Below are 17,131 nucleotides of genomic sequence, written 5' to 3'. Positions count from 1 at the left end.
AATTGTGGGGACTTTCCATAGACTTCTATTACTTTTATACTGACCAAACGATATTTTCTATCCTAACCCAACCCTAACCCTAACCCTAAACCTACCCCTTACAGAAAACCTGTGTGCATTGTTACACTTTCAGATAAATATCATTTACTATTTTTAATAATTATTTTCCCTCGGGACTGCAGGCAAGTCAAAAATGTAAGGTTTTACTATGCTTGTGGGTGTGGTCCCCACAATGTAGCATAAACATACCCCTTACAGGAAACTTTGTGCATTTTTAGATTTTCAAAAAAATTCACTCTGTGTGATTTATTAGCTTGTTTACCCGTGGGGACCTCAATTTAGGTCCCCACCGTCACACGAGTCCCCATGAGTCTGTGTGTATTCGGGTTTAAGTCCCCACCAGAATAGAAAAACAGGTACACACATTACACACACACACACACACACACACACACACACATTTAACAATTTATTTAAATCCACTTAAAATAAATAATTTGCAGGGACATAAATATTACAGATGCAGATAGATACATGTACAAAAATGGACCAGTGGCATGCAACAGATCTCTCACACACACACACACACACACTCTCTCACTCACTGCAGCTTTTATCCACTGTTCAGTTCATTTGTTTATGGCTGTTTTTACAATATATGTAGTTGCAGCTTTAGAAGAACAGTTCATGCCATATGCAGGAGTGTGTTATAGAAAAGTTATGGCTGGAAATGGAAAAAAAAAAGTATTGCATGTAATCATAAGCACATTAACATGTGACCACACACTTACATGCCAGTGACGTCGGTTGAGTGATTAGAAACTTGGGCTGTGTCTGAAATCTCATACTCTCTGAGCAGGTTTCTTTTGATTCATTAAACAAGCATGTTCTCTGTAGTATGAATGTGTGTAGTATGAACATAATCTGAATATCCGTGATGTTGTCATTGTCATGTGATCTGCCAACATCAGTTGTGTCACTTCACTGCAATTTACAAATCCTCTCCCGTGGCCTCAAGGGATAGTACAGTGTCCATCGGATGCACACTTTAGTTTAGAGTCTCGTTGGATGTAGCTGGTCATCCCAGTACTTTTCATCTACTGTTTTATGAACATGAATTTGGACATACTACTGTTTATATAAGTTCCCTTTCAGTCGGTCACTCCGAGTCACGTCGGAGTGACCAACGAATTGGGATCTCACTTCGAGAGACCAATCTATTTCGAGTGTAAACTAAACGAGCCAATGCACATTGGCATGCGACTATTGCATCCAGCTGCTGCTGATCACAGCGTGAGTATAAGTAGGCAGCAGATGCAGCGCATATTCAGGTTTTCGCTGAGGAGCCGAGTGACATCATCGTTCTGCTCCTGCCAAGCTTTCGTGTGAAAATGACACGTTCAACACGCTCTAAGGGAGCTTTTGTGTTGGCGGACGACGCTTTAGCAGTGGTCGTTCCTGTGTCGAGTGGGTTGCGCACTTCAGGCTGCACTACCCCCTCTTGTGCTGCATGCGGCCATCTCCCCTGTGCGTCTCAGCACCTGAAAGAGCATTTCCCTAAAAGAGCATTCATGGGTGTGTCTTTTTAAAGATGACGTTGCGTCTGGCAAACTCACCATTGTGCCGGGTGATGGTCATGATTGCTGCCTCACGTGCCTGGGCATTAAGTACGGTGCTAGCGGTGCGCCTTGCCTTGAACCGTCTCAAAGGGTGCTTACGAGGCAAGCACGTGCTGCTCCAGTCGGACAACAATGCGACCGTTGCGTACATCAACCAACAAGGTGGTCTGCGCTCCCATTACATGTTGCAACAACACTTATTCACACGCAATTGCTCTCTCAATAATGTATTCAAACAAATGCCTGGCTGCAGCCAGGCGAGGACTACTTCAGGCGGTGGCACAGGTGGTCTGAGGGTTACAATGGTGGCAAACCCTCCAGGGAACCAACCCTCGAGGGACCATCGCTCCTCTTGTGCTCCGCAACCAGTTGAGCTGCTAAAGGAACGTGCTGGGCCCTCTACAAGGAGCGTACGAGCAGTATCCTTTGGCGCTTCTCCCGACGATCGGATGTTGATCGCTGCATCGGAGGGCGAGACATGTTGCAACAACACTTATTCACACGCAATTGCTCTCTCAATAATGTATTCAAACAAATGCAATCTTATACAGTGCTACTTCATCTGCATCCGATTTCGAATGAGCAGAAATCTGTAAGAAATGCAGCGATCCGTACTGTTATTTTCATCACAAACAAAATTTGCACTGCAAAAAGCATCAATAGCGTACCTTTTAATGCTGACAACCATGTTATTAGCTTGTCATGTGGTAGGAAAAAAGTTTGCACACTAGTGTTCCAATAATCTACTTTGAAACGCTCCTGTCATTTTATTTATTTTATTTTATTATTTTAATATATGTTATGAACAGAACTGTGACATATCAACATACTGAAATACTTTAGCCATGGAGCGGTGTTTCTGATATCAGTGAGCGAGGAGTGGAGCGGGAGCAGGAAATGGTGAACCCGGAGCGGAGCTGAAGCGGAGTGATTATTAAATGCTCAGAGCGCGGAGGGGAAATTGTTGCCGCTCCACTCCACTCACATACTCTGATTGGTAGTGCTACGGCAACAGTGACTGGCCTTCTTGTTACGAGCCCCGGCCTACACCAAAAAGGGCCGCAGGAGGTTCGCACAAGACACTGGAAGGGGCAGCATCTGTGATACGGCACCTTTTACTGCCGAAAATCGACCTGCTAGCTCCTCCTCCCTCACCACCCTCGACAGTGGTGCAGCTAGGGGGTATACGGGGTTTCCCCGGGGGAGCAGTCGGTTGCGATGCAGTTGTGTCCTAATACTTCCTCCATCTGGTGGGACAAACCGTGCCTCCCCATCCAGGCCTGTGGGTACTTGTCTGGTCTGTCCGACGATTCTTATGTGGCCTGTGGAGAAGCTGCCTCCACCTTACACGCTACGGCATTGATGGGGCAGCATCCATGGCGCTTTGGTAGGAATCCCAATTCGTCGGTCACAGACGTGACTCGGAGTGACCAACTGAAAGGGAACGCCTCAGTTACGTATTTAACCCTCGTTCCCTGAAGGAGGGAATGGAGACGTCACGTCCCGTCACCACGGCTGCTGTACCACCACTGAGCAGCTGGGTCACCGGCTTGGCTTCTCGGCGAAAACCTGGTATGCATTAACCCTCCTGCCTTTTTATGCTCACGCTGTGATCAGTGCCTGCTGGATGCAATCATTGCATGCCAATGTGCATTGGCTCGTTTAGTTTATGCATGAAGTAGATTGGTCTCTCGACGCGAGATCCCAATTCGCTGGTCACCAACGTGACGTCTCCATTCCCTCCTTCAGGGAACGAGTGTTACATATGTAACCGAGACGTTTTTTCACCAACTAAATAGAATATAAGTGTGTGATTTTGGATGCAGCCTTGGTCTGTCCAGTCAAAAGAAGTAGATGTAACTTTACAAGGAAGCTTTTAATGATGGATGAGTAGTTCAAAGCTGAAACCACACAGCAAATGTGCAGCTTGTGACTCATCTGAACGCCTCTGATTGGCCATTGCATTCCTAAGCTCAACAGACTCATGTGTTTTTGGTTATAATGCGCAGCGCTGTAAAAACGTGTAAAAAGAATCATGGTGCAACATTGAGCAGATCTAAATTTTATGCTGCGGTCAACACTTTTGATTTCATTTTCATTTCATTCGTCACAGCCATAATGGATTAATTTTAACTGTACAGCAGCATTTGTGTTCGTGTGTTGCCATAGTTTCTACAAGCAGAAGCCAATAGTGCAGATATTACGTCATCGATAGGCGACAATGACCAGAGACTAGCCATTATTTAAAATTGTAATTTCTCTGGGTTTACAAATCCTTGGGAACTTTTGGGATAACGTAAGTACACAAGTGCATTAAATATATCACACTGTGCAAGTGGTTTTTGGATATTTTATTACGAAAATCTTACATATTGTGCTTTTAATGGAAAGGTCAGAGAGAGGATGGAAAATGCTCATAAAAACTAGTGTTTTTGGAGAAAGAAACCTTGACTAACATTAGTGGACAAAATAGTATTTAAATCTATTTTGATCATGTGATACAGTTGTGAGTCTAATATGGGCTGATGTGAAGTTGTAATGATTCCACTAGAGGTCAGTACAGGGCTGTAACTGTAATCTTCCCATATGCCATCATCATCATCATCATCATCATCATCACTTATCACCAGACCATGAATATACTGCATGTATTTATAAATACAGTTAATTGTATGTGTTTTTTAATATTGTTTAATCTTTGGTTAAAGGTAAAACAATCTTAAGCATGTAAACGTCTCCCTGTCGGAAGAGCACAGTGAATCTACCACATGGTCAAGGATGTAAACGTTGGCTAGTTAGTATCTTTATGTCACAAAGGAAATGACTGTGTCTCACTCAGTCTATTTCTCATTTGGTGTAATTGTATTCTGTTGTCCTGGAATTAATTAAAGCACCAGACGAGAACAGATGAAGGTTCCTAGTCTTTTAATTTCACGACACTCAACATTAAATATTTAGCGGCTGTAGACGGCGTCAGAACGAGGCCTTGTGTGTGTCCGCGGCCCGCCGTAATGTGCATCGATCTGATCTCGCTCTCATTGGTCACCGGCGTGTGGTTGGGGACGTGGCCGATATTAAAGGTTGATTGATATGATTATGATTGGGGCTCTATTCATTAGAGCCGTGAGCGTGATTGTCTGTTCAGAGCCGCTGGGAAAAAAAACAAGCATTACTGATTCATCACGCGTCCTGAACCCCGCAGAGGAAGACGAGGGGAGACGGATGTCCTCAGGATGGAAAGATACGCCGTACATGATTGATCAGAGACCATGATCATTAATTATCGGAAAGCGTTTAAGATGCAGTTGACATGATGACATCATTTCAACTCAAATGACTCACCTCGTGTGAGGTGAAAACAAAGCAGCTCAGTGTCTGGGTGTGGTCACCCCAGATATGGATTTTATGGAATGAATAGATGGATTTTATAGGGATAATTGAAGTGAAAATGAAAATGCAGTTTTTATTCACCCTCATGTTGTTCCAGACCTGTATGATTTCATTCTGTTGAGCACAAACAGACGAGGTGGATTAACTCTTTTTGTATGGAAACCGCTGAACATCTCCTGCTCTATGGAAGAAAATCTGCCATGCGGGATGTAGAGAGAGATTTTAAAGGCTTGAAACCTCATTCACACTACTGTAAAATGTGCATGCTAATTTAACCCTAGATGTTAGTTAGGGTAGGTGCCACAGTTGAAGGTTTTCCATTAGTTTTAGCCACTGAATTAGACCATCTCCACATGCCCTCTTTGCAAAAAAATAAAAATAAATAAATAAAAACCTTACAGAACCTTTAGTTGAATGCAATTGATCGCAATTGCAATTGATACAAATGTAATAGGTAGGGGGCACTCTTAAACAACCCCACCACTCGAATTTTATTAAAGGGGTCATATGATGCTGCTAAAAAGAACGGGGCGTGTTAGAATGAGCCGTTTTAGGTAGGTGTGGCTGACTCTTAACTTTTATAAAGAATATCTCTTTGGATTTGAGACTTTAGTCTTTGCAACTTTACAGATCTTCTTTATGCACCAAGAGCTTGTAACACTCCAAAGAGAAAGGAAAAAATGAAATTGCATCTTATGACCCCTTTAAGATGGGGATCGTGATATTCAAATTAATGAACATTATCAATATGTGATTATCTTAACCGAATAATAATATTTTTATTCCAGGCTGGTTGTAATCCTTCACAACTGGGTTGAGAGTACAAATGCCCCCTTCCAAAGAAAAGTATTTTAAAAAGATAAAAGTCAAATATGCGCTAATACTGCACCCAGATCTTAAAATATCAATACACAGCATATATGCTTTTACACTCCATTTCCCAGTCAGACCTAAAGGTTAGGAACAAGATATTTTCCCCACACTTACACCAAGCTAGCCCACTAAGAATGTAAATCACATTAAACCAAAGAAGGAAGATGTAGTATGATGCTTCTTCTTGACGTCTGTTTCCATGGTGACTCTTCTCTTAAGAATGTCTTTGTGTTCACCATGAACTCTGAGTTTCAATCAAATGAGTTTTAATCAGCTGAGATTTAATCAAGAGTTCAGGGTTTATGTGATGCCTATCAGCATATCCATCTGCAATTATGGATATAAATGGCATTGACACAATTATGCTGAACGTCCACAAGTCAACTAAACAAACTATGTCTGGTTTGTCCATATCTGTTTAGTCAACACACAGAGATGGCAATAAATATTTTTACCAGTTTTATTTAGCACTCATTAACCTGAAAGATGTTTTGTTGCTGTCAACACATCGTCATTAAAAAATGAAGAAGAAAAATAAAAAACATAAGACAAACTCTGCCTATAAATCTACAACATTATTTAAGAGAAAACTACAGCGGGTAAAATAAGTATTGAACACATCACCATTTTTCTCAATAAATATATTTTTAAAGGTGCTGTTGACTTGAAATTTTAACAACACAAGTAATCCATGCATACAAAGAAATCAAAACAAATAAGTCCAGAAACGAAGTTCTCATTCTTGATAAAAATCTGCTGCCATCTACCAGGATGATGAAGATGAAACAAGGCTGGACATTTCAGCAAGACAATGATCCCAAACACAGCCAAGAACTCTCGATTGGTTTCAGAGAAAGAAAGTAAAGCTGCTAGAACAGCCAATCACCTGACTGGAATCCAATAAATAGAAAGAACTAAAGGTCAGATTTCATAGAAGAGGCCCACAGAACTTTCAAGATTTGAGTGGAAATTAATATTAGCTGGTTCAGTCCCAACACCTACAGTACCAGGATGATGAAGATGAAACAAGGCTGGACATTTCAGCAAGACAATGATCCCAAACACAGCCAAGAACTCTCGATTGGTTTCAGAGAAAGAAAGTAAAGCTGCTAGAACAGCCAATCACCTGACTGGAATCCAATAGAAAATAAGAACTAAAGGTCAGATTTCATAGAAGAGGCCCACAGAACTTTCAAGATTTGAAGACTGTTTGTGTGGAAGAATGGGCCAAAATCACACCTGAGCAATGCTAGCCACTAGTTTCTCCAGACAGCTGTTATCACCAACACAGCCTTTTGTACAAAGTATTAAATACATTTTAGTAGTTCAATACTTTTTCCCTGTGTCATTCCATTTTATTACACATAACTTAATTTCTGAACTTATTTGTTTTGTTTTATTTGTATGTATTGATTACTTTGGTTGTTACTGACATCTGGTGAAAATTTCAACAGTCAAAGTCAAAGTCAACAGCACCTTTAGAAATATATTTACTGGGAAAAATGGTGATGTGCTCAATACTTATTTTACCCGCTGTATACTTGTATTGAAAGAATCATTTTGTGATTGCCATACTAAATTGGCAGGTGGTTGAATGGAAACTGAATCAGGGCATTTGGTCCTACAGTTAATGACCACAGTCTCCACATGTCTTCTGGCACTGGTAGAGAAAGAGATCAAGTACTCTAGATGTTGAAAAACACAATCTGAATTGATGCAATCTCCTTACCCTACTTTTCTACTACTAAGCAAACTATCGACTGGTAACTTAGGTTTTTGACCAAACACCAATTAATATTGTTATGGCCTCATTGCAGCCTTAAAATTTGTGTAATAAATTCTGTTGAATCAAAAGATTTTTTTCTAAAGCTCTTTTTTTTTTTGTCTATGTCTATTCAATGCTTTTCTCATTTAAGACAATAATAAATTATCTTTTGGATGTAATTTCTTAGCCTAAATTAATGTGTGATTAATTTGCAATTATTTAGATTCATTAATCAGCACGTTGTGTAACTAATTAGATTGACCCAAAATAAAAAAAGTAATTAATCCAAGGATCTTTCAACAGTTTTAGATCAGCTTTGCTCCAAGGAGAACAGCGTCAACTGTTCATGATTCCACCACCTGGAGAGCCAATTCGGTTGGTCTCTTCTGCATTAAAATGGACAAAGGAACAGTGATGCCTGGTACAGTAGATCTCGTTTTGTTCTGTGGGATTATACAGGAGCATAGAGAGCACATCGGCTTAATTGAAGAGGGAAAACTGGGAAACCTAGCACTCTTTAACTGCTCCCAACTTTGCAGAACTCCAAACTTCATTCTCCCTCACTGGTCTCAAACCCCAGACTCTTAACCCAGAGGCTTGACCCTTAGTCACCAGACTGCTATTGCTTCTAGACTACTCCCTTCCAACTCTTTCATTATTACCCCATAATAATCCCATAATTTAATTACCCAACCTTCTTCATTTTATTCTTATTCTCATCTTTCTATATTTCCCCCTACTACTTTCCCCGGTCCACTTCTCAAAGTTCTGTTTAATGCCTGGGAAAGGGATTTTCCAAGAGGAAGGAGGACTGTAATCAGTCAGAGGAGCAATGGGAGACACTCAAGAAGTTAAGGGAAGACCATTCTATTTGAATTAAGCCAGCAGATAAGGGGAACGTAGTAATCATCATAGATAGGGAACAGTGTGTGAGAGGGAGTTCTACAGGCAGTTGGAAAGGCCACTTAGGAATCTATGGAGATTATCAAATGAAAGATTGAGGGATTGTATAAAGTATGTTTCCTCACAGAATATGTGCATTATAAAACATGGCTAGATACACCTTAGGTGTAAGAGATTTTATATACCTCCAAAAACACACAATGACCATAGGCTGTTTCCAGATGTGTCCCCAGGAAGACCAATAGTGTCAGACTACCGTAGTGAGAGTTATGGAGTGGCAGAGTTTATAGACTTCCATCTGAACTCACTATCATCAAGGCACAATTTGAAATATACATATAATTTCTTAAATAGGAAAGAGAACATCGGGGTTGCTCTGGGAGGGAGATTTGTAATACTGAGATTGGGAGAGGCTTAGCAGCTGTAACTAAGTTCTTTGAAAAATACCCAGATAGCAGCAGGCCTGATGAGTTTAATGGACAATATGAGTCCCAGAGTAAAAGGGGATGGAGATAGTTAAGAGATTTACATAGGCATGTAAGCAAACATCTTTATGAAGGGCTGGGTGATGACAGTGCTTCCAAAATGTAGAAAACTGCCTGCAGACTATTGTAGATACCAGGATGATGTGTGTGGGGTCTGGAGTTTTTGGAGTAGCAGATAATAAACCGACATCATGGACTCGATCACAGTAAAATAAGATCAGGAGGCAGGGAGGTTAAATGTTCCAGGACTAATGGGAAACAGAACCAGAGTCCAGGCAGAGCATTATGGGAAATGTAGTTCACGAGAGAAGGAGCTAAAACTCTGGCGATGGAGCCCTCTGGTGGCGGTCCGGAGAGAGCAGATGCCATGGAATTAGCAAAACAAACAGGGTCTTTCAAATCATGCTTCTTCTTAGCATCCATTTGCATAGATTTGGCACTCAAATTTGTTCAAAGTGTCTTTATGAGTTTCCAAAACTTGAGTTGACTGGACTAACTCCAGAGTGTGTTTTTTGGATCTGATAAATACAGTATAAGTGAGGTTTGGGTCAGTCAGCTGAGAATTCAGGGTTTATATAACAGCCAATTAATCCTGCTTTATGAAATACCAACTTTATTTATATAGAGTTTTATACAATAGAGATTGTTTAAAAACAGCTTCACAGTTTTGAACAGGGAAGTAACAGTGATGCCAGCTTGATCAAATGTAAGACAAATCCAAATTCTGTCATTATTCAGCTCCAGTGAGTTCACTGTTGATTTAGCTCAGTTCAACAACTGTCTAAAGTTCCATTTTAAATCAAGTTCAGTTCTGTGATAAGTAGCTCTACTGAAGACAGTAGTGTCGATATTCAGCTCCAGTCAGTTCAATGTTGATTTAATTCAGTTCAGTAACAGTGTCGCTGTTGCAAAATCTGTCAATCATAAACCAATTTTATTTGGTTATAAAGCAGCTCTATACAGAAGACAATAATGTCGTTACTCAGCTCAATTCAGTTCTAGTTTTGAGCTCATCCAATCGTTTCAGTGCTGTCAAATCAATGACATCATTGAAATCCCAACTAAGCAAACCAAAAGGTGAGTATGGCTTGGAACCCAAACTCCAACAGAAGACAAAGGGAAAAAATCATGCTCAGTCGGAGGACCAGTTCTCCTCTGGCTAAATCAGGATACGTCACAACAGCATTAGGTGGGAAGGAAGAGTTGTAGTCTGAAACCACCCAGCAGATGCACAGAATACAACAAACAAAAGGGAGAAAAGTCCAAATGACTCTAGTCATGGGCCAACCCAAAAAAAACAAGAGGAAAATATTTACAAGGTACTGCAATTAAGACATGACCACACACTAACAGCCTAACAAATATGGTAAGATATTGTTTTACCAGCTCTTAATCAGCACACAGTAAACTGAAAGAATGGGTTTTGGTTTCTGCTGTCTCATCACCATTATAGAATCCAACAGTAGACAAATTGTGCTGTGATTTTTCTAATATGTTTTTTTCTGAAGATAGATAAACATGTTTAGTGATGAGAGACAAAATATTAATGTCGTGGATGAATATTTACTGAGTAATCCACTTTTTTGTAGAGGGGATTTTCACCTGAGATTCAGAGCCAAATTACAGGGGGTTAAAAATTACTTGTGAAAGATGGCAGCATCATGATGTTACTTTTACACAGAGATTGGTAGGTCTATTAGTAAAATCTGTTGACTTTAGCTGTCTTTGTTGCATTATGTGCCAGTGGTGACCATTAAAAAATGGGGAAACAGCACTTTTCAAGTTTATTTCTCCAAAGTTTGCATGCCTGTAACTCAAGAAGCATTAAAGATATATTAATGCCCTTTTAGATATCGGGTCTTACCAAGCCTTCCTTTTAGCATCTTCATTTTTAATGCCCTGTTTGGTTGGGTTCCAGAGATATTGGAATTTCAATATGGCTCCAGGAGTAAATTGTTAAAGGACTCGGATGCCCATTTTCCACAAGTTGATATGATTCTTTAGGGTCTTAATGGAAAGTCTATAACATACTTTGGTTAAAATTTCTCAATGGTAGTGTAAAACAACACCCTTTTTACCCTGTCAAAAACAACTCTGTCCACAGCGAGCTGTTTCAGTGCATGTCCCTTTAAATGCTAATGAGCTCTGCTCACCCCGCCCCCCTCTTCCGTGGGGTGACGAGCCGTACTCATGAGAGACTCTTAACTTTAGCCGCATTCGTCGTGGAACTTGCTAACTAGCACATTATTAGGAAAGGCGATTTGCAGATTCATTCAAAAAACCTTATACTCACTTCTTCTGATGACCGCTATGTTCATTATTACACCCAACAACAAAACACCACAATCGCTTAGGAGTCATTCTTGTCTACTCCTGCTCCGGCGTCCAAACAATGGCGGACTGTCTACAGCTCACTCAGGGCGGGTCTGTGCTAAAACATCAGTGTCAATCAACAGTCGTGGGAGGAGCCTGGGTCTGTGTGATGTAACACAGTCAAGAATCTGTGAACGGCTTGATCTGAGACAGTGCTCATGATTTATTGGGATTTAAAAAAAAAGCACTGGGTGGATTTTTATCATTATAGAGGGGTTGTATACACACACTGCCAGCACACATTTATGTTCAAACAACATATAAAAGTGAATTTTGCATCCGATGACCCCTTTAAGTTTCACACATTTTCAGTGATAAAAAAACAAATGTGGGTCACTTTGCAAAAATTTGCTGCTTGTTTTCTTTTAAAGAGGAATGTCTGAATAATGTTGAAATTAGAAATGTATCTTGTTTACTTCTGTCAAAACAACTGCATTGAACATACCTGTCTGAGCGCCATCAATATTCTTTTTTTTTTTTCAAAGTTCGCTTACCTATAACTCAAGTAGTATTAGAGATATCGCAATATGATTTTAGATTCTAGTTTCTGAAATTTGGTTGATTTGACATGGAATGACCCAATGACATTTTTTTTGTACTGTAATTTTTTTGGGAAAGATGTATGTTGATTGTTTTGTCTAAATGGTTTACTTTAAAGTAAATATTGTGTTAATTCATGTCAATATGCTGTCTACAATGAGTCTCGAGCATATACGGTTAACGAATATAAATAATTCAACTAACATGACTCACTGTCGGTGTGAATTAGTTCACAATCAGTTGAATATGAAATTATGCAAATTAATGCACAAATCGACTCACATCGTATTATTTAACACAATCCAGTCATTATTGCATTGTTTTAGGAATGAAGAAAGCAGCTGACTGAAGCATGATCTCCATTATCATGCTCAGATCTCGCTGTGTGTGTGTGTGTGATTACTTTCACGCCCGTGACGTCATCATCATTAATCATGTTGACTGACCTCAGCGGCGCTCTGAAAGCATCTGATTGTCTCTCCTGAGCGTCTGCTAGCACACGGCTGTAGAGACGCTGATGTGTGTCTCACCGGAGATCACATTACACTCCAAGATGAAACAAAATGAAAAATGAAACTATATTTTGCCTAATGAAGCTGTTTTAGGACCATTGAGATGCCCTGAATGTGTGAGAATAGAGCGATAGCAGGACATTGAGTTCATTTCTAAATCTACTCGTGTTCTTCCTGCTGTCATTAAATTATTAACACAGCTGTGTGTGTGTGTGTGTGTGTGTGTGTGTGTGTGTTCAGCTCTGTCTGTTGTCAAGTCCAGTGACCTGTTTTAACCAGTGTATTCCAAGGATTATAGTGTTATGGCAGCAGCATATATGAGCCTTTGGTGTCACCTTTGTTGTTGGTGCCCTACACAAGCTGCCTCATCTGCGTATAGGAAACTATAGTACTGCCGTCTTCACTATAGGCTATAGGACCTCAGGGAAAACACAGTGATCTCAAGGGAGGCCAATGAGACACTGTTCCTGTCTGAAAGTATATCTGCTGTGAGAAATAAACAACTTAGACACTATTTCGTCTCATATTTTATAATATTTATTTTGTTTATACTGTTAAATATTCCCTCATACATTGTTATGGAAACAGTGCCTCCTCAAAGGAAACATACTTTTGTTAGGCTGAATGAAAAAGGAGGTTATGTGCTGAAATTACACATGATCAGAGAACATTTGTATAGTTGACCATATAGGAATTAATTAATTAATTAATTAACTAACTAACTTGACTGATGTTCCAGCTGCAGAGTTACAAGCATTTTAAGTTGTATGCCCCCTATAGCCAGAATTTGACAACTTGCTGTGTATCCTCAAAATGTCCTGTTGTCTATGTGTGTCAAGTTTCGTAAAGTTTGGAGATTGCGTTTGGCAAATATAGGTCAATTTGTAAAATTGGGTAATTCCTGACCATTTAATTTTCATATATTTTCACATTTCTTTGATGTATCAAAATTATTTTGATGAATTTTTCTCATGACATTCTCCACATGATAGATACAAAGTTTGGTGCGAATTGAACCAACAGTCTTGAAGGTTTCAGAAAAAAAATTTGGACTCTAGCCCTTATGGTTCCATATTTATGACCTAAAATGCAAATTTTTGAAACCATCCCACCAACTTTGAGATCTCTATAACTCACAGTCTCTGGCGCCCAGACACATTTAGGGCAGGAAAAGAATAATCTTTGATGCTTTGACCCCTAAAAAGGTTTATGTGAGGATTAGGTTTAGAGTCAGAGTACAGAAAACATCATTAGCACAATATTATAAACCATAGAAGTCAAAGAAAGGACCCCACTGTATTAGAAAAACAAATAAGTGAGTGTGTGTGTGTGTGTGTGTGTGTGTGAGTGCATGTGAGTGTGTGTGTGTGCGTGTGTGTGTGCATGTGTGTGTGTGTGTGTGTGTGTGTGTGTGTGCGTGCGTGTGTGTGTGTGCACTGATGAATTTTACATGCAGAGCCTTTGGCCTGTAACTGTAAGTTGATGAAGTGGATTTTCCTTCATGCTGTGTTGCTCTAATACTCAAGAAGTTTCCAAATCCTGAAGAAAATGAACCCAGCCGATCAGACTGAGCAGATCAGAGAAACTCTCTTATTCACTGGGAGTCTTGTGTTGAAAATGAAGCAAAGACTACAAAAAGATTCTGGTAACAAGATTTAGCCTACACTTATATGATGTATTTCACTATGTTTACTCTTATAATGACTCACACCTCTTATATGGCCCGCTGAAAGTTTGACCAGAATTTCAGACTTATCTACTCATTTACACTTACATTATATATTAAGCAGATGCTTTTATCCAAAGCGACTTGCAGTACAACAGAGCAATTCATCATAGCCAACAATATTCATAGTTTACAGTGCTGGTTTATTAGAACCCTTGGTTTGGAAACAAGCTATATATTCAGAAAAGAAGAGAAACATCGTGTGTGTGCCTTGATCGATGGTTGTGTAATGGTAAAGTGCTTGCAGTAGAGATGTGTCTTCAGATGCTTCTTGAAAGTTGTGATGAAAGCTGCAGTTTGGGTGGAGGTTGGCAGCTCATTCCACCAGAGAAGAACAGAGAGAGTGAAGGTGTTGGAAAGTCACTTTGAAGAAGTGCTGTACCTGTGATGCCCAAGCCAGTATGACTGCAGACTGCTGAGTCCACTCATCACAATGTTAATATGTGTGGATTTTAGGGTTAGAAGGTGTTGTACAGGTGAATGGATGATGCTGTTCAGAATGAGATCATGTAGCTTCTGATGTTTTTTCATGTACTTTGACTGGTGTTTACTCCAGCAGATGAATTTCATGATGGTGTTTGAGTTTGAAGATGAGGCTGCTAATACAGCTGCTGCTGAAGCACGAATCCACTGAATACACACAGTGTGAATTACTGCCTGAAGGGTGACAGACACGAGAGGAATCGGCTTGTTATTCAAGAAAGTGTGTGTGTGTGTGTGTGTGTGTGTGTGTGTGACTACAGTAGCGTGTCCGTGAGCGTGTTTCCCACATGACAGTGTTAGGACAAGCAGAACGCAGTGCACTGAGCTGAGCATGATTACACAGAACCAGCCAAGATCAGTAAGAGTTACGCATCAGTGACCATATCTGTGTAACTGCTGTAGTCTGAGCTGTGTGATTTTTAATAGAGAAATAGCTGTTGGACCCCCTGGGTGGGTTGGAAAATAATAAACGTATATTTCAACGTGCAAACACTCTTTATTTTCTGATGATTGTGCTTGAAGGAGTTTATCAATTAATACCAGAGACACATTATTATTATTAGTAACATTTATAGAGCACTTTATTTGCTCCAGAAAGCCCACCTCACACCAGCTATTAGAAGAGAGTACACAGAGGCAGTGTTTTAAAAAAAAAAAACATCCAGGGATTTTTTTTGTGACCAGAAAGAGTCAGAACCTCAGTTGAACATCTCATCCAAAAGGACAGGATTTTTTACAGTATAGTGGCTTTGGGTGAAGAAGCCCTGCCGGTCTCATTAACATCTCTCCCATCAGCAACCTTAGCTCTCCCAGGTGGTCTCCCATCCAAGCACTGACCAGACTCAACGCAGCTTAACTTCAGCAGGAAACCAGTTCCCTTTCATTCAGTCTTAACCATTGACACTGTGTAAACAGACTGCCAGCTCGCCACAGTACTGCCTGATCTCACACAACCAACAGTGCCTGCTAGCCTAAAAAGAGCATCTAATACACCAGAGGATGGTGTGATATTAATAATTTGGATTCACAAATCTAGAAAAGCATACGACAAAACATGCAGACTACAGAACTTGACAGAAGTATGAGGAGATGCAGTCAAGTCTTTAGACCAAGCCGTGCCTGTGCTTCTCGTAGAATGAGTCTTGATCCCTATGGGACAAATCAACCCACATGCATAGCCTGAGCTACCCGGTGACATATTTTCTGCTTTGAATCAGCCAGACCCTTCATGCTTTCTCTGAAACAGATGAATAACTCATCTGTGGCATTTGAGTGTCCCATCCACATAGATAGATGCCTGACGCTCAAACCAGGCAGAGCAAATGCAACAGCTCATCCTAGAATGAGTGAAAGGGAGGAGGAGAGAAGCCTTGCAAAATCTCCACCTTTGGGAATTTGGGAGCAACGCATCCAGTCTCTGTTCTCCGGGTCCATAAAAAGGGATGCACTGGGAGCCTGGATCCTTGCTGAACACGGAGATTTCCAGGTCTTAATGAGTACCAGGAACAAGCGGTGTTCATCCGAAAGAGATTGCACATGAACCTCAGAGTTGAGTGAGGCAAAACGCCAAAGCGAGTGTTAAAAAAATGCACCCACTATTTTAAAATTGTAGATTCTGAGCTTGGTTTTTTTCCCGCATATGGCAGATGTGTGCGCTAGTGACAATCGCGGCGGGCTTCATTGCACAGGATATGCGCTGTGAGACTCGTGCGCATTGCTTGACCATAGCTATGTTTCCATCCACCTATTTTTATGCGCATTTTGGAATATCGCATAAAGAAACGCTGGATGTACACGCCAAGATGCACATCAATTCTAAAAACGCACATAAAAAACATATGCGCACAATTGAGTAGGATAAACTTTTTATCCATTAAGAAAAAATGTGCATAAACTATGATGGAAACACATTTACTGAATAAATTCCACTATACGCATCAAAAAAGTCATGTGACTGCGCTATGAGACGGGATAACTTGATCTCGTTCACAGCATCTGAAATGTTGTTATGATCGTTCTGAAATGCCTGAGCAAAGTCTGTCGTCAAAGTATTTCTGTATAATTGTCTTACACGACTGCTTTCCGAAACATCAGGCGTCCACCTCCGAAAGCAGTGAATTATTATATTCAGTGACTTCTCCTACTTTACTTTGTGATATTTAGTGCAAGTTTATCAGGAAGTGACGATTTTGTTCTCGTTGACTTGTTGGATGGAAACGGTGCTTTATTCGCAAATGTTTTATGCTATATTCCAGTTTGAGCATAAGTTAAATTCGCAACTTTGGATGGAAAAATAGCTAGTGTGTGCTTCCACTCGCTGTTATTTCAGTGGTTTACTGTAGATATGCTTTCATTTCTGCCGTTTGGAATGCAGTACGTATAAGATGCACGAAACTCACGTACTGACAGACTTTCACATGCGCTTTGTGTTTGTTGTCTTGAAGCTCGATCGCGGCTGCGGT

At 40.3% G+C, this 17,131-nt stretch overlaps 1 protein-coding gene across 1 annotated transcript in view; it reads left to right on the top strand.

Annotated features, from left to right (window-relative positions):
- LOC107703018 (schwannomin-interacting protein 1-like) overlaps positions 1-17,131 on the top strand; it is a 133,498-nt gene that overhangs the window by 499 nt on the left and 115,868 nt on the right. The window lies entirely within an intron of this gene.

The sequence above is a fragment of the Sinocyclocheilus anshuiensis genome, unplaced genomic scaffold, assembly GCF_001515605.1.
Source record: "Sinocyclocheilus anshuiensis isolate Anshui unplaced genomic scaffold, SAMN03320099.WGS_v1.1 scaffold482, whole genome shotgun sequence".
In the NCBI taxonomy this organism is placed as follows: Eukaryota; Metazoa; Chordata; class Actinopteri; order Cypriniformes; family Cyprinidae; genus Sinocyclocheilus; species Sinocyclocheilus anshuiensis.
The sequence above is the reverse complement of the archived record's forward strand: the minus strand, read 5'-3'. Positions and strand labels throughout refer to the sequence as shown.